Below are 25,963 nucleotides of genomic sequence, written 5' to 3'. Positions count from 1 at the left end.
TCCACCTAAGGGCACATCATGCCTCAACCTGGTAGCTTTCAAGGGAATCCAGATTCCACCCTCAACTTGTCCACCTATAAAACACCACTAGAAGTACTAAATTACATAGTGTGTCCAACTAATTTGTGGGAATATATAGCCCATCATGAGTCTAGCTTCTCAACAGAACAATACTTTTCTTTACACCATAGTCCTCAACATGCTACGTATTGAGAAATATACAAGGGAAGAAACTAATATGATTTCTCTTTACTTGATACTTTCTTGTGAAGTTATGTTGGATTCTTATTACTCTATTATATTTGTTTCATCAAACAATTAACAAAACCATAAACTATAAACATCACAAAAAGAAAATAAACACAAGATATAGGCTCCAACGAAGAGAAAAACATGTCCAAGGTTAAAACCCATAACATTATTCTCTTCTTATAAAATACTATAAAATTAGGAAGCTAAGACCAAGACCTCCTACAAGACCCATGTCAACTCTCCTCCCAATGTATTCCAACAAGAAACAGTCAACTCAAGTCAAAACCTTAAAAAAAAATTCCAACTTCAAAATTCCAGTCCTCAGTTTTAGAATTTTTTATCCTAGCTTTAGAATATTGGACCTGAAACTTTTACCCCTATTGTAGATTCATAATTTCATACATTTGAGTGATCTAAATTGGATCATTATATTGTTTTTCATCCATATTGATGTATAGGGATTGGAAAAAGTGGAGGAATCAGCTCATGGGACCATTTTTATTGGCGGGACCCAGTTTGGCGAAATGGGGTATGAAACCTTCCAAGAGCGTTTTGAGAAATCAAATGAAGTCTTTTAGGGGTAAAAATTTTCGGCTAAAGGACGAAACCTTTTCATGCTATTTTACACACAGAATTCTTTCCAACTGCACAAGAATCACATCAATCAAAGTCTTTATGCAAACATTATGCCACTTAGAAGTTGACCTTCCTGTTTTCACACTTATAGATTTGGAGGATGTCGTGCCAACCCCCATTATTCATGGACCTAGCCACATTTTTTTGATGTAAAAGACTCTAGAAGAGTTTATTTTGGAACTCTAGTTAAGATTCGAGTAGGCTATCGGGTTGTGTTATAACATGGCCACTAGGAGGAAGAGACATTCTTTCAAGACATTTTTGTTCCACTGTTGAGAAAATATAGCTAGGAGAGATAGGAGGTAGCGTACATAGAGAGGATCTATGCACGGTAGTAGCCCATGGGTCACAGACATTACTTCTTTGTATCTGCAGCCATATTTCGTGACAGAGAAAGAGAGTGAAGCGACCTCACCTTCTAGATGTGTTTTCTCCCAAAAGGGTTTCCCAGAGGGCATATCTTGTGTCTTATGTGTGTATGAGCTTGTTTTATTTTTTCTCTACTTTTCTTCTTAATGTATATTCTCATTCATGCACTAATTATAGTAAAATCTACATATCTAGAAATTAAATAAAATAGTAATAGTGTAGCATCTCAAATTTTTTAATATAACATTATCAGATTAGTTGTGACGAACTGTCCAGTGGAATATCCATGGAAGTTTATGGATCATTTGGTACCAGAGAAGGTTACTTTGGGGTATTTTGTGGATATTGCAGGGATCTAGATCAGAAAGACTGAAAATCATAAAACCATAATCATGGGTGATGAATCTATAAACAAACCTCGTGATCCTGCAGAGATGAGGTTTTCATGGCTCAAAGAACAATTCATGGATATAAACTGAAATGTAAACCTCCTCATGGTGGCCTTAAGCAATACGATGGGGATATTTGGAGAAGAAGGGGATTCGAATGCACAGAAGGGGGATCAGAAGATGGGAGATCGGGAAGAGGCAGATAACTAGCTAAAGAAAGAGCCCAGAGAAGATCAACCCAGTTTGAGTGTTGTGAACCAATCCCTCTTTAAAGTGGAAGAAAAAGTTGATATCAAGCCATGCCATACACTTTGAAGCTTAGCCACTAGTTTCAATAACTTGAATTTTATTTCAGTGTCCATCAGATCAAGGAAGGGTAGAAGATCTCATTCGCACGGCTAAAATTGGAGGGCCACGCACTGACTTGCTGGAGAGCCACACAAAAACCTTGGGTTGGAGGGAGAACCTCTAGTGACTAAGTGGGAGGATTTCAAAACTCTCATTAAGTCATAGTTTTATCCCATTAGGTATGTGGAAGACCAGTTGATCTAGTGGCATTACTTCAGACAAAAACTGGGCCAAACCATGTAGGAGTACACCACAGAATTCAAAAACATGGCTATAACGTTGGGTATCTCTCCAAAGAACCCATATGTACTCCTCAAGTATTTGTGGGGTCTGTACCACCCTCTCCATGAGCAAGTGATGTTCTTCAAGCCCAAAACAGTGGACGAAGCCTGTGTATAGGCATAGTACTTAGAGAACATAGACCTAAAAAGAGAACAATCAGGTGGATCGAAGCAAAAGGAGAAACAATATGCTTCTAAGGATGGGAAGAAGAAGAAAAAAGGGGGAAAGGTAAAAATACGATAGCCACAACACACTAGTGCAAACATCCTAGCATCCACTACAACATTAATGGGCATGCAGAGGAGAAGTGACGGAGTTTCATCCAAATATAAACCCGAAAAACAAGAAGAAATATAATAAGAAGAAGAATCTCATGGCCACTGATTCGAGAAACCAAGTTGAAATCAACTCAAACATGGATGAGAATATCGTATGTACATTAGTGTAGAAGGAGGTGAATCTGAGTAGCCTTCAACAACGGGAAGAGAAAGAAATGACCAAACCCTTCCATGTAAAGATAGAAGTCAAGAAGATTAAGATTTATTCTTTGTTTGACTTAGGATCGCAGGAAAATTTCATTGTAACAGATCTGGTCAAGAAGTGCGGGCTGGAAGTTTGTGATCATCCAAACCCATATCCACTGGGATGGGTACATAAGGATCTAGAGAAAACCCCAAAAAAGTTGTTTGATGCCTCATAACACTCTCATGACCCCGTTTCACCAACCTGGGTCCCCCTAGTATTAACGGTCGTGTGAGTTGATTCCTCCTGATGTTTTTCCACTCCAAATGCATCAATATGGATAAAAAAATTATAATGATCCAATTCGCATCACACCTCCCCATTTTGAGAGGCTTTTGGTCCCCTAAATATTTTACTTAAGGAGGTGAGGAATTTTTTCCTCCACCTTCTCTCTAGTGTACCATTTAGCTTTGCCTCGAATTTGTCCCTTCAACCCAATCTTCCAAAGGTGTTGTTGCCCTTGTCTTGTAGTTTTGGACCTCTTCTGTAAAATTGTATCTTCTATAAACTCTATTTGATCATATGGTGCCATATCCTCCACAAGAGTTTGGACTTTTTTCTCTTCCTGATCTAACATGGAAGGCTCATGGATTTTCAAATTCTCTACACTTACAACTAAGTAAATGCGCATATATGGTGGTAAACTGAGTCGATAGGCATTATCACCCACCTTTTCTAGTATCTCAAAGGGACCATAACTTAGAGCCTTGATTTTCATACCAGGCCCCTACAACCTCTCCTTATAAAACAGTATCCATACTCTGTCTCCCACCTTGAATGATTTCTCTATTATGTGTTGATGATGCCTGACCTTATACTTCAACTGTGACTTTTACAGTGTTTTCTGTACATGTATATTATGGATCGGCTTGATCTTCTCTATAAATTTGCCATCTCTCAAAGCATCTCCTATAAGGTCTTCCTTCACTCCTCCTTGCTGCCCATATGCAATATCCAAAGGTGAAGGTGGAAAATATCCAAAACAAGTTTCAAGTGGGGACTTCCCTATAGAAGTGTGGACTTCTGTATTATAATAATTTTGTAAATATTTAGATTTTAATCCCATGCCTTAAGAAGCTTTTGGTCGTAACCCCTCAAAAGCTGAACCAAAGTCCTGTTGACTACTTATGTCTACCCATATGCCTACGGATGGGATTTTGTAGATCTCTTCAACATTGTGTCCATCTTCTCCCATAATGTAGTCTAGAATGCATTGAGAAATCTTGTATCCCTTTCTGAAATGATGCTCCTTGGTATCCCAAAATGTACCCAAACCTGTCCATAGAAAAATTTTGCTACTTCTTGCCCATTGATGCTATTTTTACAGGGTATCCGGAGAAACATATTGTTGAACCTCTCAACTACCACAAACAAGTAGTCATGTCCCTTTATGGTTATCGGTAAACCTCCCACAAAGTCCATGGAAATCATTTCCCAAGGACAAGTAGGTATAGGTAAGGGATGATACAGACCTTGTTTCATGTTGCTAGGCTTACTGGTACAAGAAAACATGCATCCTCTTATGAACCTAGCTACTTTTTCTTGTATCTTGGGCCAATACACATACCTCTACATGTTAGCCATGCTCTTCCCTACACAAAAGTTCCCTGCAACCTTGGAGGTGTGAGACTCTCTAATCAGCTAAACACACTCACCTTTAGGAACACATAGCTGATCCAACCTGTACAGTAACCCATCCTAGAGATGGTAATCAATAGTTTTGTCGCCATCGTGCACATGACTCTAACTCTACAATTAGTGATACACCTCCTTGAAGTCCTCATTTTCTGAATACGCTTATATATATGCATCATGGTTGAATGGCTCCATGTGCATAAGAGTCCACAAAGTTATAATAGTTGATGTGGATGCCCTTGAAAGCCTATTAACCAAATTTTTTTTGCTGCGCTTCTTATACTTTATCACCAAATCAAACTGCTATAATAACCCCACCCACTTGTAATGTCGAGTCTGTTGTAGGTTATTCTTGTCCTGCAGATACTGTAACGGTTGGTGATCCATGTGGATTATTGTCTCCTTTCCCATCAGATAGCGATTCCACTTATTCACAGCTTTCACCATGGCATAGAGATCCTTATCATAGTATCGTAGTTAAGAACTACCCCATGAAATACTTCAGAATGGTAGAAAACACACCTTCCTCGTTGCATCAAGACAACTCCCATAGCATACCCACTCACATCTATCTCCACTTCAAAGGGTCGTTGCAAGTTTGGTAATGCTACAACCTGTGCTTCACTAATATTATTCTTTAACTCATCGAAAGCCTTCAGCTGAACTTTTCCCCACTAGAAACTATTTCCACTTTCTCTTATGGCATGGAGTAGAGTTGCTACTGCTCAAAACAAGGCTATGAATTTCCTCAGGTACTTTTTTTCTCGAATGAAACTCTTGACCTCAATAACATTAGTAGGCACTGACCATTTCATGATGGCCTCCATCTTGGAAGGATCATATTTAATTCTCCTACACCAATCACATTTCCTAAATACACCAAGGACTATTATGCAAACTCACACTTCTTGAGATTTGATAGTAGTTGGTGCTTCTTCAATGCTTCCAACACCTGCGTCACATGTGAAATATACTCCTCCCAGGTAACATTATATACCAGTATATCACCCAAATAGACAATAACAAATGAATATATAAAGGGATGCAGTACATCATTCATTAATCTCATAAATGTAGCTGGTGCATTACATAGGCCAAATGGCATAACTAACCATTCATACAAACCTTACCTGGTTTTGAAGGTGGCCTTTGTTGTATCTTCTTCTTTGAATCGAACCTAGTGATATCCAAACTTTAAGTCCAGATTGGTGAAATACTTTGCTTACTGCAATTGATCTATATGGTCATCTATCCTCGTTAGGGGGTATTTGTTATTGAGCATTATTTTATTCAATGACCTGTAATATATACACATTCAGCAAGTCCCAACCTTCTTTGGCACAATGATGATGGGTGACCCACATGGTGATGTACTTGGTCGAATGACACACTATTCTAGCAGTTGTTGCAACTTTTTCTTCACCTCACTTGTTTCTATAACAGAAAACCTATATAACCCAATATTTGGCAATGAGGACTTTGACAATAGTTAGATCTCGTGTTCCACTTCTCTCTTGGGGGTAACCCTTTAGGCTCTCAGAACACATCCTTGTATGCATGTAAGAACTCCTCCAAAAAAAAAAATTCTTACTACCCCTCTAGGGATGCCTTGCCTCTTATTTAGTCCTCTATAGACTCACCTTCTCTTAAAAATAATAAAACACACTTCTTGCTGGAACTGATCAATTTGTTGGCCCGGTTGGCACTTACTAGTGAAATTTTCAACTTTCCTCTATGTGCATTGATGATGAACGATTTTCCATCCTTGATGAGCTGGTACTAATTATCTCTCTTCATGAATATTGCGTCATGCATGTACATGTGTGGATCCCAAAGAACCACTCCACATACATCAAGGGGAACCACATCCAGATCTACATCATCAATAAAATCAAAACTGATAGAAAATGTAATTTTGCACTATTTTGTTACCTTCACCTCTACATCCTTATGTACCCATCCCAATTAATATGGGCTTGGATGATCTCAAAGCTCCAGCCCCAACCTCTTGACCAGATCTGCTGCAATGAGTTTTTCTTTTGATCTTGAGTCAAACAGAGCATCGATCTTCATCTTCTTGACCTGCATCTTAACATGGAAGAGTTTGGTCATTTATTTCTCTTCCTGCTGCTAAAGGCTACTCAGATTCACCTCCGTATGCACTAATGTATAATCGATCTTCTTATCCATGTCTGAGCTTCTTTCAACTTGGTTGCTCGAATCAATGGCCATGAGATTCTTGTTCTTATTATCTTCCTTCTTGTTCTTCGGGTTTAGCTCTGCATGCAACTTCTAGCACTTCTCCTCTGATGGCCATTAATGTTGCAGTGGTTGCTAGGATCTTTGCACTAGTGTGTAGTGGTTTTTATCTTTTTAACTTTCCCTCATTTTTCCTTCTTCTTCCCCTCCTTAGAAGCATCTTGTTTCTCCATTTTCCTCAATCCACTTGATTGTGCTCTTTTCAGGCTTATGTTCTCAAGGTATTGTGCCTATACACAAGCCTCTTCCACCATTTTGGGCTTGAACAACACCACTTTCTCACGATGATGGCAGTGCATACCCCCCAAATACTTGAGGAGTACCTCTAGGTTCTTTGGAGAGATACCCAACATTATAGCCATATTTCTTAATTCTATGGTATAATCCCGCATGCTTTGGGCCAACTTTTTCCTTAAGTAATGTCACAAGATCCACTGGTCTTCAACGTACCCAATGGGATAAAATTGTGACTTAATGAAGGTTTTGAAATCCTCCCACCTAGTCAATGGAAGTTCTCCCTCCAACCTTAGGGTTTTCGTGTGGCTCTCCCACCAAGTCAGTGGATGGCCCTCCAATTTTAGCCACGCAGATGAGATCTTCTTCCCTTCCTCAATATGATGGACAATGAAATAAAGTTCCAGTTGTTTCAACCAATGGTTTAGCTTTACAGCGCTGATATCGCCATGGCATGGCTTGATATCGACCTTTTCTTCCACTTTAAACACAAATTGAATCATGACACTCGAACTAGGTTGATCTTTTTCGGGTTCTTACTTCGGCTAGTTATTTACGACATCCCAATCCCCTGATCCAGCTTGTAATTTGTCCTCTGTATTCAAGCCCCATTCTTCTCCAAATATCCCCATCTTATTGCTTAAGTCCACCTGAGGAGTTTTACATTGTGGTTTATATCTGCAACTTGTTCTTTGATCGGCGAAAACCTCACCTCTTCAGGATCATGAGGTTCATTTACAGATTCGTCGAACATGTTTAGGGTTTTACGATTTTTGGACTTACCAATATAGATCCCTGCAATCTCCACAAAATACCCAAAGAAACATGCTATGATACGAAATGATCCGTAAACTGCCATGGATATTCCACTGGACAGTTCGTCACAACAAATCTGATAATATTCTATTAAAAATGTGAGATTCTACACTATTACAGTTTTATTTAATTTCTAGATCTGTAGATATTACTATAATCAGTGCATGCATTTAAAAATGAATTATGCAGAAAATAAGATAACGACAAAATAATCTCACACACACATAAGAGACAAGATATGCTCTCTATGAAAGCCTTTCGGGAGAAAACCTAGTTGGAAGGTGAGGTTGCTTCACTCTCTTTCTCTGTCTGGAAATATGGATGTAGGTACAAAGAAGTAATGCATGTGACCCGTGGGATACTACAGTGCACAAATCCTCTCTATGTGCTCTGCCTTCTATCTCTCCTGGCTATCTTTTCTCAACTATGCAACAAAATTCTCTTGAAAGAATGGAATGCCTCTACCTCTTAGTGGCTCGGTTATAACACAGACCGATAGCCTACTAGTGGTTAAGTTTGACTACATAAAATCTTAATTAGAGTTAGAAAATATACTCTTCTAGAGTCTTCTACATCAAAAACATGTGGCTGGTCCATTTTCCATGAATAATGGGGGTTGACGTGACATCCTCCCAAACTATAAGTGTGAAAATAGGAAGGTCAACTTATTAGTGGCATAACTTTTGCATACAGACTCCATTTTATGAGATTATTTATCTGTTGGAAATATTTTTACATGTAGAATAGAATGTAAAGGTGTTTAATTTGATCAGAAATGTTTTATCCCCAAAAAACATCATTTGATGCCTCAAAACGCTCCTGGAAGGGTTTAGACCTTGTTTCGCCAAACTGGGTCCCACAAGTAAAAACGGTCCCATGAGCTAATTCTTCCACTTTTTTGCACTACAAATGCATCGATGTGGATGAAAAATAGTATAATGATCCAATTTGGATCATGATGTGTTCACTTTGGTGCACAAGAGCACTGATATTATATTCATAAAAAAGATATCGGTATATTCTAAGTGGGAATCATGTCTCCAAACCATTGCATGAATGGGTTTTAACATTGTTTTTCATACTACGAATCTTCCAAGATACCCATGATTTCCCATTTGTGTGGTGATTAGATTAGACAATGTGAACAAAGGACATTTCCAATTTTTTCTTTTTCTTTTTTTCCTCGTTAGGTATTGTAATGATGTTGAAATTCTTGGGAAAATGTCCTTGTACTATTTATGCATAAGAAATTTCAACCAAAAGGGACAAAAGAGGGCCTTTTTGATAAACAAGAACTTCTAAAATGCAACTCCTCTAGGGAAAAGAAATTCCTCTTCACCTATTTGTCTCCTTGCTCGGTTAATGACTCATTAAACACATAAATAAAATATCAATCAATAGCACCCAATGAAGTGAGAATGTCAAGGGAAACTACATTTTTTTGCTCTACTTTCATTTTAATGAGATGAAAATATGTTTCCTTATACTTAATATTACAACCCTACACATTTCTAATAAGTTACAATTAACCAACAATTAACCAATTAACCTGTTAATTCTCGGCTTATATTCATCCTTTCTTTGCCTATATTTCTTTACAACGTATTAATGCACCCATGCATTTATTTTTAATCTCATAATATTTTCCACATTATTTATCATAGGTGTGGAACCATTAGTCAAGCTCCAAAGTCAATACACAAGTTTCGGTTCTCGGGTTACAACTGATCCCATCCAAAGGGCTCATGTTGTGCTTTGAGATCAGGTTGAATGCCAACTAGTTGTAGAGATCCATTTATGAAATGAGCCTCTTTTCTTCCTCTCTAAAGGCCCTTAGACCCATCTCCTATACATCAACATTATTTATTGTACATAATGGATCTTAATTTATAACTAACTCCCTATATTTTTGCCTTAACCATTGCTAAAACCTCAAGATACATCCCTAGCCCCCAAAAAGTGTTAATGGAATGCATATCTCAACTTAATTTCAAAAATCTTCTATATAAAGCTTGTATTGTGGTTCATGGTACTTGGTTGGTAGAATCTTCATGTAGGGCCTAATTATCTTCTTTTGATCCTCCACCCATCAACAAGGCTTTCAAACCCATCCCCTTTTTCCACTATATTATAACAACAACCATATTACACATAGAGGCCACTTGTATCCTCTTTTTGATTTGAGGGCATTCTTCATGACTTGTAAGCCCCAAAGGTTTAATTTAAAACATAACGGTCATGGACCATGTGAAATCTCAAAACCCATCCCTTGAGTGATCAAACTCTTAAAAGAACCGATATTACCATTCGAGATCAAATATCCCTTTTAAATAACTTATGTGATATATTGAGCCATTATTTATAGTTTAGAGATTCATTTTTTATGCTTTTTAAAATAAGAAATATTTATTAAAAATATTAAAAATTCTATAACATAAACATTCTTAAATTGTTGATTTTTTCTTTTAAATTTTAAAAGTTTTAAAAATGCATTTAATGACAATATTATATTATTTTTTTTCTAATTAATTAAATAAATTAATATTTTAACTCTAATTTTTATTTAATAACTTAAAAACACATTATTGAATGAGTTTTTAGTTAAAGTCATGCTCTTAACCTATTTTATTTAAATTTTATATATCATTTTAATTTTAAATATATCCTTGGTGACATACTTCCTCCAAACTTCCTTTTATTAGACCATTAAAAGTAAATGTTAAAATTTCACTCACATTTCCAATATTAACTTAGTCTATTTTATTAAGCCGTAAGGCGTTCCCTCTGAAAATAACTCCGCTCCCATGCCACCTGTACTTTTCTATGCCTTCGATTTAGATGTTAGACGATGGAAATATTCTATGCCATTAGATTGACAACATGTATTAGTCAGTTACAATTAGTTTTATGTGATAGTTACAATGCTTACGATGCTATAAATATATACAAACATATAATTCGTTATGTAATAGTTATGATGTTGTAAGGGTATACAAACATATATATAGTCCATGGGCACGTTCTTGAATATCATATTGTTGAGAGAAATATAGGGGGCATGGCATCCACATAGAGCTAGAGGTTGTGATATGATTTCTTTGCTTTTGGGTGTGTAGTTGCAGGTTATGGTATGTGGGTTTCAAGTTAAGGTGGTGTTGGAAATGGAGTCTATGGCTTCTTATGGAGAAAACTAACTAGCTATGTGTGGTGTGAGTCATCCAAACTCGTGAACTGCTTCAGAAGCGATCTTGCTAGTGTCTATGGAGGTCCACTACAGATAGGGTTCTGGGCTTTGACGACCGAAGATAGACACCAATGTAGGCCGCATAAATTACTCTTGCATTTTCAAAGGGGTGTTGTCTAATGGCCATGTCGTTGCTATGAAGCAGGAAACTTTCTGTGGGTAGCTTTCTAATGAATGATTATTCTTTCTTCTTATTCGCTCTTATGAATTCTTATACGTAGTTCCATTTAGCTCTAATTATATTTATGTGATATTCTTCTTATTAAGAATTACATATGTTTAGTTGTAACTCTACTTTCGTAAGATGTTGGTTGTTGTGGATTGAAAAGAAAGCAGACTGAATACAAAATACGGATTTAACTGAACAACTCTAGAGAACTTACTGAAATGACCTATTGGCTATGTCTTCCCTAGCATGATGATTCAACCAGCCTATTGACCCACGTGTGTCAAATTGTGTTTAAACGTATTCCCCCAATCAATTTCCTACTTGACCAATGAGCTAATGGGACAAAGCTTAGCAACTAGACAACTTATCAAGCCAAAAATACGAAATGGACTTCTGGGAATTTCTGGGTTTAAAATGTTGTATGTTTTGATCATACTAGATAAGCTTTAACTGAACTTTTGGCAGGCACTTGCATTTCACGATTTGGGTTTGGATAAGGTTTAGTGGGAGTGGATCATGTTTTTTTGAATCTTTATGCAATGATATCTTGAATTTATACTATATGTGTAGTTTCCTCGATTTTTTTGGAAAGGAAGAGTATACAAAGCAAAAATTCACACACAAAACATATGAGTTGCGGCTCTTCTATTGATCACACAAAACTTGATTCCTACAATGAACCCGGTGAAGGGTATTTAACCTTTTCCACCTTGTGACTTGCATAAAATATCCTGACATGCACACACTTAACTCAATTAACTCACACCCAAAATATGGAATGCACTTAACTTTTCATCCATCACTCGACTTGACTTGACTCAACACTCAACACTCAATTAAATGACTCGCTAATTTTAGCCAACTCTTCATGCAAGAGTAATTAGAATTTCTAACACTCCCCCTTAATTACGACCGTATGACTCAACATAACTCAACATTACCCAACTATGCCTGCTAGGCTTAAAATACAAATTGACTCAATTATCACTCAAACATGCCTGCTAGTATATGTCTCAGCTAGGCTTACAATGACTCAAGACTTTCACAATTTTGCATTTTATTTTTCTCTTCTTCCAAATTTTAAATCCTCAAAATTGTTTCATTATCTGTTGTGGGTTCTTGTTGTAGGATCCATATTTCTTTACTTGTTACTGCTGCAATTTTTCTTTGACTTTTCTTGAATTTTTGTTGGAACACATTCTGATCTTTTCTAGTACACCTTCATCTTCAAATATTCATTCAATCGTGGACTGCTGCCACAACATTACATCTTCAAACTGGCTTATTTTCTCTGCTTCTTACGCTTCATATTCCTGACTTTCTTTCTGTCATATTTCTTGATAGCAAAGTCTTATCTCTTCTTGACTTCATTGCTGAAAAATGGTTTCAATGCATTCATCTTTGTCTTCAAAAACATCCATATCATTATCTTCACTTTCATCATGAGGCACTGCTGCTTTTTTCCTGTAATCTTCACACTCAAGATCATTATTCACCATTTTATTCAATTCTTTTATTCCAGCTATTGCTTTAAGACTTGCATCAATTTGTTTTATTGGTTTATAAATTCATTCTTCAATGAGCTTCAAATCTGCAACAAATTTATTAACAACCTTGTTTTCAACTTTTTCACACATGCTATTTTGAACACTTGCATAATAAAAAAAAATGTTAAAAACATGTTTATTATGTTCTTTAGTGAGAGATTCCTGCTCCACCTCTTCCTTCTTTGCCTTATTTTCAACTTCACTAAAAATATCTTCGACTATTATGTGGTCAGTGGATATTCTCATAAAAAACTCTTCAATCATTTTATCATGTTCTTGATCATCAACTTCTGATAGATGACATACTTCCTGATGAGCAGTTCCAACTATATCATATATTACTTCTACAGTGGAAAATTCAACCTTCAATGTTTAATCAAACATTATGCTTACCATATTGCCATATCAATCCCTATTTCAAAAAATAAACCACACATACCATCAACATAATGTTCATCCATACTATGGTGGGATATCTAAGCATTCTTGTCTTCATTGTCAATTTCATTGACAATTTCAACTTCACCAAATCCATCATCTGCAGATAGATTCACCAATTCACATATAACTTTGCAGTCATCGTCCACATGTGTTTCGTGAGAGCAAGATTCACCATCATGTGCTCCATCCACATTATAGTGGAGTCCTTGAGAATTTATATGATCTTGCTCTTCGTCACATACAAAGGTTTCTGCTTGCATATTCTTCATCCATATGCATGCTTGCATAATGGGTTTTAATTTTATGCTATTGAGAACCATCATCCACTTTTGAGTGGGATTCTCCAAGCTCTGATGTCCTCTCAGAGTCCTGCTAATCTACTCTCATATCTACGGATGACTTCTTTTCTTTTCATATAACCTGTTGTTGCATGTCACTCAAATTCTTCTTCGTCTTTTGCTAGACTTCTCTGCTACTAGAATGGAGCTTGAACCTCTCTAACCATGGCAAGAATCTCTGCCTCTTCTTTTCAGTTCCTTTTCTTAGTGTTCTTAAGTCGCGCTTTGCAACCCATGATTGTTTTCATTCGATTTCTTATAGCTACTTTTTTGATTGCATGAGGCTCTCTTCCATATCGCCCCGAAAAAACATATAATTTTCAATATATGCCCCCATAAGGCACAATATTTACCCAAAACACTTTCATGCTTGACAAAAAGGTAAATAATTGTGTAGACTAACGACTTGCAAAGCCCTAAACTTTCTTTCCATTCCAATAAAATAAAACCCCTTGTTCTTTTAATTCTCCTGAAAAAATTCTTCATAAATCCTCACAAAAATAAAACTCTTAAAAACAACCCTTTTGAAAAGTATTTTAATACACCCTTTATAATCTTTTCACAAGTCCTTTTAATAAACACTTTTAGCAACTCATTACGATAAAAAGAAGTTTTAGATAAAAAAAAACCACGAATTCCTTGACTTCGGATGATGTAAACGTCTCAATTAAAAAAACCACGTACTCCTTGACTTTGGATGATGTAAACGTCTCAATTCAAAAAACCACGTACTCCTTGACTTTGGATGATGTAAACCTCTCAATAAAAAAACCACGTACTCCTTGACTTTATTCGCATCGTATTAGTCTTCGTACATTTTAAAAAAAATTACCCACTTTGCTGTTTGAACTTTAAAGTACTCAACAAATTTTCGTGCCATTTTTTTATTACCACTTAGCACTTCGTATTTTTTTTTTAAATGAGCTTTGCTCACACGGCAGAAGTGATGATGGGATGCGTGTGAATGCCATTCAGGACACTGAATTCTCGAGTTAGTCGTCTAACGCTACGAAAATGAAAGAAAACCACGTGTTCTCGAATTGCGATAAGTTTATCTGTTGTAGCGCGGTGCTTACTGACACCGACATGGGTTATAATGCCCTGTGTATAACCTAGAAGGTGCGTTCTAGCATTAACCAAGAAAACCAAAAAAAAAAAAAAAATCATTCTCTCATACAGATTGTTGTTAATGTAATCTGGCTTTGATACTAATTTGATTGAAAGTAAGAGGAAACAAAACACAAATTCACACACAAAAATTGATTTTTACAATGAAATCTGTTAAGTATATTTAACCTTTTCTAACTAGAGAATTGCCTAAAATATCTTGACATATACACATTTAACTCAGTCAAATCACACTCTAAATATAGACTTTACTTAACTTTTCATCCATCACTTACTTAACTCAACCCTCACTTAAATGACTCTAATTTTATCCAATTCTTTATGTTAGAGTAATTACAATTTCTAACACCTTTATAACAAGGTATTTGTGTATGAATACAAAGCCACAGTAGTGAACTTTGACATGGGGGCGTGTAATTGTTGGATGCCCCGGCAGAACCAAATTCTGAAGGTGCCCTTGTTGGATGCCTTGGCAGAACCAAATTCTGAAGGTGCCCTAAGATTATCTTTATAACAGTTACGTGGAGAAGGTTGTTTGGAGTGAATCGTGTGGCGACCACTGCAATGCAGATGCTTGCAGCATTGGATGGGCATGCCCATCAACCTTTAACCGCTTAATCAACTCTATTATCTAGGTATTGATGGCCATGGGTACAACTATATTACTTTATAATAATAAGGGCACATGAGTATCTATGCTGTGTCCGAATTGTTGAGTTACTGATGAATCTCGTTGTAATTTCTGTGTTATTATAATATGACAATGTGCCTGATATCGATCCTTGTCTTTCCTTAGGTTTCAATGCTAATATCAATACCTCTCAGTAAATGAAGATATAAAACAAATGAAGATAATAAATCATAGGTTGCAATGCTACCATCAATAAGTTTTAGTAAATAAAAAGCAAGGTAAAAAATATATATATTAAAATAAATTAAATTACATAGTTATTATAGATTTTGGGAATATTTTAGAATTTATTTTTTTATTTTTTAAATTTTAAAATATTTTTAGATTTTGTAATAATAGCATATGTTTTAGAATTTGGATAGTGTCATTTGTAATTTGTCTTTTTAAAAAAACACTGAGAATTTTGTTAATATTTTTTTAATACTTTGTCTTTTTAAAAAAACACTGAAAATTTTGTTAATATTTTTTTAATAGTAATGACAACTTATAGATGATTTACCTTATTATACCAAATACAACTATTTATCAATGTCATTAACGGATTCGTTACAATATGTCTCCACAAACTCCACAAACTTAAATCCAAACAAGTTATTTGAAAATATAATCTTTTTACGAATTCTACTAACATTTTAACCCTAACAAACCCTAACAATGTTGTTGATAACAACGAGGATGAATTTCATCAGTAACAAACAGTAGAAAATATGTTTGATCTTTCGAAATAGGGAACTTTGATCATAATAACAATAATCATATATTTTGTTGATAGTAACGGGGATGAATTTTATTAGTAACCAACAATAGAAAATATTGTTTGATCTTTCAAAAACAAATCACTTTGATCATAACAATAGTCTTTGATGACAAAAAAACAAAAGGCCATACATACATTCATATCACAGGTTCTGCATGCGGTCGCAAAGAACTTATATTAATTAAGTGAGCCTTTCAACTTATCAATGTTTTGCATGAGCGACTTTGAACATACATGTCCATGTCTGGTACGTTAAATGAACAAACCATTTAACATAATATAGCATGACGATATTTGCTTTTTGAAACATAATATGTAAATTACACAACGGAGACCCACAATAAACCATTTATTGAGTCAACTGTAAATATTTGGAGCCGACTTACAAATCACACCATTTATGGATTACTTTATTCGCCAACAGGCGCCTATATCTGAATCTGTCTTTCAGTAGTATTGTTTTATTTAAAAATAAAATTAGGTCGATAGTTGGGATTTCAGTTCCACTGAATATTTTGTCATACAAGATGGATAGTGGAAATTTATTTGAAAGGTTAATCTTATACAACTTGAAACTTGAAATGAATAGAATAATTATACAATGTTGAACCAATAGAATGGGCCATTATTATTATTATAAGATCTGAATGAAATATACTCATTTCAAGTAAATGTCAATCTTATACAATTTGAAACTTGAAACAAATAGAATAATTATACAAGGTTGAACAAATAGAATGGGCCATTATTATTATTATAAGATCTGAATGAAATATACTCATTTCAAAGAAGCTGGGAATGTTGTGCTCACCGGCAATGAAATACTGAGAGGTGCCAACTTTGCCTATGCAGGCGTTGGCATTGGCATTATGAACGATATGGGATTCCAATTTATAAGTATATTCATTCTATTTGTTCAACATTGTATAATTATTATATTCGTTTAACATTGTATATTTATTTATTTTTTAACATTGTATATTTATTTTTCATCCATAGACAAAGCCTATATGCTAAGTAGAGGTTGCATCTTGTTTAAAGTGTAGTAGTGTAGTTTTGTATAATAATTTAAGTCAAAATCTCCAATTTTATCAATTTAACAAAAATTAGATGAATAAAAATTGATATTGCATGTGAGTAAAAAAATTGCATCACAATATGACAAATAAAAATCTATATTGTAATGTGACAAATAGAAAAGTAACATTGTAATGTGACAAACAAAAATCAAGCCATGGTTGATTTTAGTTGATCAAAGTTAAGCATGGTTGACTAAGGTTGAGCATAGTCAACCATAGTTATCAATCTCAATCTTAGTCAACAATAGTCAAACATGGCAATCATAGTCAACCATGGCCAACCTCAGTCAACCATGAGCAAGCATGGTCATCTTTAAGTAATCATATTCACCATATACTCAACCATTGTCAAGCTTACTCAACCATGAGCAAGCATGGTCATCTTTGATCAACCATAGTCACCATAGTCAACCATTGTTAACCATAGCCAATGTGATAAACCATAGACAATTATGGTCGCTGTGTATTATGGTTGACCATAGTAACATATGGCAGCCCATAATCAACTTTTGTGAGCATGGTCAACCATCATCAACCATAGTTGACTCTCGTCACCATGGTCAATCATAACCAACTTTAGTTAGCCATAGTTAACCATGGTCAATGATGGTCAACCTTGATCAAACATATATTATGATAGAAAAAAATGGTCAACCATGGTCAAATTGATCAAACCATGTTCACCCATGGTAAACCATGCCTAACATGCACAATGATAGTCAACTATTGAAAAACACTGTAAGTCATCATTAAACATGAACCATGGTCAACCATAGTCAACTATAGTTGGTTGTGGACAACCATGGTCATCCATAATCAATTATATATTGACCATAATAAATTTTCCTTAACCATAACTTGAACAAATTTAGCCATAGTCAACCATAGTCTACTAATCCTCCCATCCGAAAGTGGTCAATTGGCACAACCACATTAGTAAATGTAGTGGTTGATATACATTGATTGAAAATATTTTCGACCTTTTTATGTTAATAGGCAAATGAAATGATGTCAAACAAAATATATCAACCACATTTACTAATATAATTATAATAGTTTAAATAGTCTATATAGTTTTAATCTTGAATAAATCTTTTACTCTCCTACAAAGGTGACATACTTTTAAGTGGACCATTTAATGTCACCTTTTAAGTGGACCATTTAAAAATGCTATGGTTGAAATTTTATGATAATGTCGTTCACATCATGTCAGTTTCATTATTTTAACTGGGTACCATCACCTATTCGTTATTTTCTCTTTAAAAAAAAATCATATTTATACTTTTTGGTAAGCAATTGTGGACCCTTTTATAATATATAAAATGAAATTTAAATTAGGGTTTTCAGTATATATTCTCGAATATTTCTCATGAATTTGAATTGTTTCGATGAACATATATATATATATATACTTTGAATATTAGGTAACGAGAGTAGGAGAATTTATCCTCGGATTCTTAAGAATTCAACGTCCACTCTTAAAATTGATGTACTTTCCAGGAATTCTGCCCCTCAGAGAAAATTCCTTGGGATTTTGGCAGATATGAATCTGAACACTGCAAAATCAGGTTGTTTTTCTGAGTCCTACGCATGAAATTTCTTTGGTTAACCTCAGTGATTCAATATACAATAATCATCTTATTGAAACTATATCATCTACACAAATAATGCATGCCTCTTATCAGTCAGTCTTCTTGAATAAAACTTTGAGTTTTTCTTATATACAAATTTAGGTTTTTCCCATTTTACTATATAATATATACGCGGTAAAGAGACATGGCTCCAAATAAATAACTTTGTTACGCCAATTTCGAATACGGCGTAAGTCTGAGGGCACTCTTGCCGAGATGTCTCAAAACATTTCTATCGCTTAGCCAGACGTGCAGTAAGGAGATGGATGTTTTAGGCACACTGATTTTTGCCAAAAACCAAATTATTTTTATATCTTATTACTGTACGGCATTTGTGATTTTGAGGGGCCCTTATCATGACCAATCCTTTTTTTTCTTCTCAGTTTGTTGTTTGCCTTCGGATTTTGTGTGCCTTGGGATGTTTAACTGTTAGTAGCTTTTATGTAGTGCTATCTCATCCCGTCACTTTCGTTGAATATGGTGAGATTAAAAATTAAAATTAAATAAATTATTATTGATTCAAAATATATTATCATCTTCTTGCAAATATATCGCATATTATCAGTCAGTCTTCCTCCATAGAACTTTGTGTTTTTCTTATATACAAATTTAGGTTTTTACTTGTGATCACCGATCCTTTTTATCTTGTCCGTTTGTTTGTTGTCTGCCTTCGGAATGTTTAATTGTAAAATTAAAAATGTTGACCTGTTAGTAGTTTGTATCTAGTGCTATCTCATCCCAACACTTTCGCTGGGTTTATAGATTGAATATGCTGATATTAAAAATTAAAATTGAATGGATGTTAAACCAATTAATTTGCCGGGCGAGAGTCATTCCTTTGTCTTGTGGGAATTTTCCATCTCAATGCATGCTATCATGTTCATTTCCTGAAAATAGTGCTTTCATTAGGCATGGTTGTTTCCTTCTCGGATGTGCATTAATTTTAAATTAATTGAGGTTTACAATGGCATATTTGGTCACTGAAAGATGGACCAACACGTGAACAACTTCTCTTTCACCTTCCTATTTGGGCTAAGTGTACATTATAGGGCTAGACTTCTCTTTCACCTTCGACAACATAAAATACTCAGATGACAGATCACGGCTCACAGAATGAAAGAAAAAGAGATATACGCAGGTTCCCTTAACTAAGGGTTTTCTGATCAAAAGGCGCGTATGCATATACATGCACTTTCACGCAAAGAAAGGCGCATACATGCTGGAGAAGTTGGTTTTGGTCCGTGGTATTTGGACCATGGTATTTTGACCCATGGTATTGGTCCGAGGTATCTTGTCCGAAGTGTTGACCCCAAGTAATTGGTCCAAGGTATTGTTTCTAAGTGGTTTTGGACCATGGTATTGAGTGAGGCCTAAGACTATAAAAGGACGAGGAGATCATTAGGCAAATGTACTCAAGTATTGAATATCTAATAAAGAGCAAGATCTAGAATACTAGCCATTGGATTATGGTGCATGGCTGGATCTAAATGAAAGAGGAACCTGAGCGCTTGAAGAAAGATAAGTTCTATTGATGGGTCAAGATCTTAAGGCTTGAAGAGAAGTATCTTTGTGTGGTTTCGATCTTTTATCTGAATAATTGACGCATGTCATAATCTGTAAATTTGATGATCTAGGTATAACTAATGTCTGAATAGTGGAAAAGGTTAAATCATCTTTTACAGATCTGTATGTAGGTTCAGTATAGCAAAGGCGCGTATACACGCTGGTTCAGCATTTCAAAACTGTGTATACGCAGGTCCACTTTGTGAAAAGTCCGTATGTACGCAGGTTCGACACATTGAAGTAGCGTACTAGTCATAAAATATGTTTTAGTTACCTCTGTTTACACTTGCAGTGTTCTGGGTTCTAGATTGAATTCTCGTTACTGTTACTGTATTCTGGTTACAACATTCAAAAAATGGATTGTTTGATTCAGTTTTGGTTGGTACAAAGGAGATTGGTTGATGCAGATATATTTGATGTTTGATTGATGCTATTGATGGATCCAGTCTGAAAATTTATGAAATGTGGTCCCTGGAAGAAAAGAGAAGGTTGTAGCCTTCTGTAGGTCAGCATCTACGTACTAGTAAACACATCGGCTAGTACAAGAGCAAAGGGGGTTGTAGCTCCCTTCCAAGAAAAGCTGGAGAACGAGAGAAAGTTGTAGCCTTCTACAGGTAGAAGCTTGCGTACTGGTATAAGACTGCACCGGTACAAAATTTGTAAAAAGAAGTTACTTATTAAAGAAAGATAGAGACGATTACAGCACGTGGTTTTCACCCACATTGGGTTTCCACCTTATATCTTGTGTTCATGTGTGTGATTGCCTGTTCTGTTTACTGCACCTAGTTACTATTTATATGGTTCTGATACACAGATTAGAGATCAACTAACTAAATTATAAGTTTCCAAGGTATATGATGGTTGCTCTAAACACAGTTGCGTATACGCGCAAGTTTCATCAACATAAGTCACGTATATAAATCTGTTTATGGAAATGAAATATTTCTAACTTAATAATACTGATTCACCTCCCCCCCTCTCAATATTATTTCCAACAATTTGTTTTAGAGCCAGGTCCTTCAAAAAATGCTTGATCACCTAAAGGAAGATCTATCATCATGGGCAGCTACGAAAGAGAAGGATCCACTAGACCACCAATCTTTGATGGGAGCAACTTCGTTTATTGGAAGGTAAGAACCACAGCCTATCTTCAATCTCTTGAAATGGATGTTTGGGAAATCGTGGAAGGAGGATATACATTTCCATCAGCAATTCCTACAGATACGGCAAGTAAAAAGCAATATGAAACAAATGCCAAGGCTGTCAGTACACTATTTGGGAGTCCATCACAATCAGAATTTGTCAAGGTTATGCAGCTCAAAACTGCCAAAGAAATATGGGACAAGATCATTCTAAGCTATGAAGGAGACAATCACGTAAAATGTGCAAAACTACAATCTCTCATAATTCAATATGAAACTCTCAAAATGCACAATGATGAAATTATAGCTCATTACTTCCTACGTATAAATGAGATTGTTAATCGCATGAAAAACTTGGGTGAAGAGATAAAAGAAGTTACTTTAGTTAAAAAGGTTTTAAGATCCTTGTCTTCTAAGTTTTAATCAAAAGTTTCTGCCATAGAAGAAAAGCAGGATCTTCAGAGTATGACTATGACACAGCTGCACGAAATTCTAAGTGCTATTGAAATGAGAAAAGGAGGTCCATCAGATATGAGAGAAGCCACATTCAAGGCTTTAGGAAGAGAAGAGCTCAATGAATCGGGACACAATTCAGAATGAGAGGAAGAAGAAAATTTTGTCAAGAACCTTCAACAGGGTTCTATAAGATTCAGAGGTAAAGTACCTTTCAAATGCTTTTCTTGTGGAATAGTTGGTCATTATGCAGCCAAATGTCTTCATAAATGTAAGCTTGATAAAGGTAAGGAACCGGCAAAATGGAATAGAAAACAGAATGTAATTAAGAAGAGCTACTATATGCATGAAGATAGTGATGGTTTATCAAATAGTGATGAAGATGAACATGGTAATGACTATAGACTTTTGATGGCTTTTGAAGATGATGATTTCTTGGATGCTTTAGATGAAGATGGTCTCTATGAAGAGATTTCTAAACTTAAAATTTGTTTAGAAGAAAAGAGTATGATTATAGATACTCTGACATTCCAACTTGCTGAAAGGGAAAAACACAATGAAAAATTAGAATGTGAAATTGTGGGTCTAAGAAAGGATATTGAGAAAACAAAAGCTCTCAATCTCAGGTTTGCTAAAGGATCAAAAAATTTAGATGAAATTTTCAAAGTGCAGTGTTCTCCTCTAATAAAGATAAGTCTTGGATATACTGAAGAAGAATCTCAAGCGCAGAAGCCATCAACCTCCAAAAGCTATCTTGAGGCGGCAATGAGAAGTGAACAGGTTAACAATCGTCAGCAAAGGCATAAAGAAGATCACCAGGTAAATCGGGTTAAATCGGGTTAAATCTACTTCAAGGATGAACATAAGCTATAACCAAGCACAGGTAAATCATTCTTGATTTGCTTCAAGAATGAATGTCAATGGAAACTACAATCATCAGGTCAGTAGATTCGTTAATAGCATGAATTTCTTTAATGGCCAATGTTTTTCATGTCATAACTTTGGACACAAAGCTGCTCAATGTGTTTCTTACAAGACCATCATGACTAGAGAAGCATGAAATCAAAGGAATGTGTCTGGGATCATGAAAAGGACCTACAATAACTTTTTTGCTCTTGAAAATGAAATAGAACGCTCTATCTATAACAACTTTGGTCATGAAGATTCTGAATGTAGGAGTAAATTTCGGCAAACATTTCAGAAGGAGAAAGCTTCATTGGGTCCCAAAACATCGAGAAAGAAAGAACCACAAACAGAAAGATGTGGAATAGCCTTGTATGCAGAAGGACAAGAAAATAAGTGGTATATCGACAGTGGATTCTCAAAACACATGACAAGGGACAAAGAAAAAATTCAGTCATATAATGCCTTAAAAAAGGAAAAGAAGGTCTCTTTTGGAAATGACACTCCTGTTGTCATAAAAGGTAAAGGCTCTGTTCTCTTAAAAGAAAAGGTTAAAGCTGGAAATGTTATGTATGTTGATGGTCTTAAGCATAACCTATTAAGTGTCAGTCAAATGTGTGATCAAGGAAATGAAGTAGTATTTCGATCAAATGGATGTGTTGTTCATGAGATTGATACAGGAGAAACAATGATCAAAGATGTAATAACTCCAAACAACTTGTACATACTCAAGGGAGGACAACAACAGTGCTATCTAAGAGAAAATGATGAACACTGGCTATGGCACAAAAGACTGGGGCATCTAAGCTTCCCTCAAATAATAAAAGTATGCAGATACCAAGTGGTTCATGATCTTCCGGATATCCGCATTCCAGAAAATACAATATGCAAATCATGTCAATTTGGTAACCAAACTAGAACACATTTCCTTCAAAAGGAAGGATTAGCTAGTAAGCCTCTTGAGCTTGTTCACACTAATTTATGTAGTCCATCTAGGAAAAAGTCACCTCGTGGAGAAGAATACTTTATATTTTTCATTGACGACTTTTCCAGAATGTGTTCAATAGGATTTCTAAAGCATAAAGATGAAGCATTCGAAAAGTTCAAAGCCTTCAAAGCTTTGGTTGAAAATGAATGAGATCGCAAAATCAAATGCCTCAGGTCTAATCAAGGAGGGGAATTTACCTCGGATGAATTCTTCAACTTTTGTGAAGAACATGGAATAAGAAGGAGATTGTATACCACAATAACTCCTCAGCAAAATGGAGTGGTAAAACGGATAAACAGAACTGTTCAACAAATGGCTCGTGCTATGCTAGATGAGTCTGGAACTCCTGCAACCTTTTGGGGTGAAGCTGCATTTGCTGCTGTCACTATTCTCAACAAAACAAATGTCCGAGTAAACAGCACTCAAACTCCACATGAACTTTCGTATGGAAAGACTCCTACTGTAAAATGCTTCAAGGTTTTTGGACGCAAATGTTACATCAAAAGGACTGATGAAAAACTTGGCAATCTCCTTGGTTACTCTTCCCGAAGTAAAGGATATAAGTGTTATAATAAAAGACTTGGGAAAATTGTTGAAAGTATTGATGTTGTGGTTGATGAAGCATGAAAAATCCAAAGCAGGTAAAAACCGAAGATTATGAAGAAGATGAGGACTATCCTTCCACATCAAATCAGACTAATTCTGAAGAAGAAACCAATGAGGTGCCAGAAGAATAGATAAGGGTAGAAGAAAAGACTCCATCCCAGTATGTTCAAAAGAATCATCCAGAGACTCAAATTTCGGGGCAGAAAGAGGCAGGTGTGCAGACAAGAAGAACTATTACAGAAGCTTCAAGCTATCTAGCATTGCTTTCCTCCGTCGAACCACAAAATGTAAAAGAAGCATGTAAACATGAATGTTGGGTCAAGGCCATGAATGAACAACTTGAGCAGATTGAAAATAATAATACTTGGGAATTGGTTCCTAGACCTAATGACAAGAATGTGATAGGAACCAAATGGATATTCAAAAACAAGCAGAATGAAAATGGAGAAGTTATTAGAAACAATGCCAGACTTGTTTGTAAAGGGTATGCTCAACAAGAAGGTATAGACTTTGAAGAAACTTTTGCACCTGTTGCTAGACTTGAAGCCATAAGAATGTTCCTTGCTCTTTCTAGCTTTCAGAAGTTGAAAGTATATCAAATGGATGTGAAATCTTCCTTTCTTAATGGAGACCTGGAAGAAGAAGTATATATTTAGCAACCAAACGGATTCATCCTTGGAAATGATCCAAAACTTGTATGCAGACTCAGAAAGGCTCTCTATGGTCTAAAACAAGCTCCAAGGGCCTAGTATTATCATCTTGACAAATACCTTCATCAACAAGGTTTTTCAAAAGGATCAGCTGATAGCAATCTATATATAAAAATTGACAATGATAAATTGTTAATACTTGTTGTGTATGTTGATGATATCATCTTTGGTAGCAACGAAGAAGCCATGAGTCAAAATTTTGCTTTGGTAATGCAGAAAGAATTTGAAATGTCCCTGCTTGGTGAGCTCACATATTTTCTTGGTTTATAAGTTCAAAAAAATAAAGATAGTATTTTTCTATCACAAACCAAGTACCTCAAGCAGATCTTGAAGAAATATGGCATGGAAGATTCTAAACCAGTATGTACCCCTATGGTAACAGGATGCAGCCTCAGCTCAAATGATGAATCAATAGCAGTACATCAACCAACCTACAAATCCATGATTGGTAGTCTGCTTTATCTAACAGGTACCTGACCAGACATCATGCATGCAGTGGGAATAGTTGGAAGATTCCAAGCAAATCCAAAGGAATCACACCTTTAGGCAGTCAAACGGATTTTCAAATATCTTCAAGGAACACAAAACTTTGGTTTATGGTATCCTAGAGATACAGATCTTATACTTCATGCATATACAGATGCAGATTGGGCAGGAAGTGTGGATGACAGAAAAAGCACTAATGGTGGTGCATTCTATATGGGTTCCAGATTAGTGTCTTAGTTCAACAAGAAACAAAGTTCAAGTGCATTATTTACAACTGAAGCAGAATATGTAGCAGCTGCATCTTTTTGCACACAACTCCTTTGGATGATGCAAACATTGCAAGAC

Source organism: Pinus tabuliformis, chromosome Q (assembly GCF_031772625.1).
Source record: "Pinus tabuliformis cultivar Carrire ecotype Pingquan chromosome Q, CPIR1, whole genome shotgun sequence".
In the NCBI taxonomy this organism is placed as follows: domain Eukaryota; kingdom Viridiplantae; phylum Streptophyta; class Pinopsida; order Pinales; family Pinaceae; genus Pinus; species Pinus tabuliformis.
The sequence above is the reverse complement of the archived record's forward strand: the minus strand, read 5'-3'. Positions refer to the sequence as shown.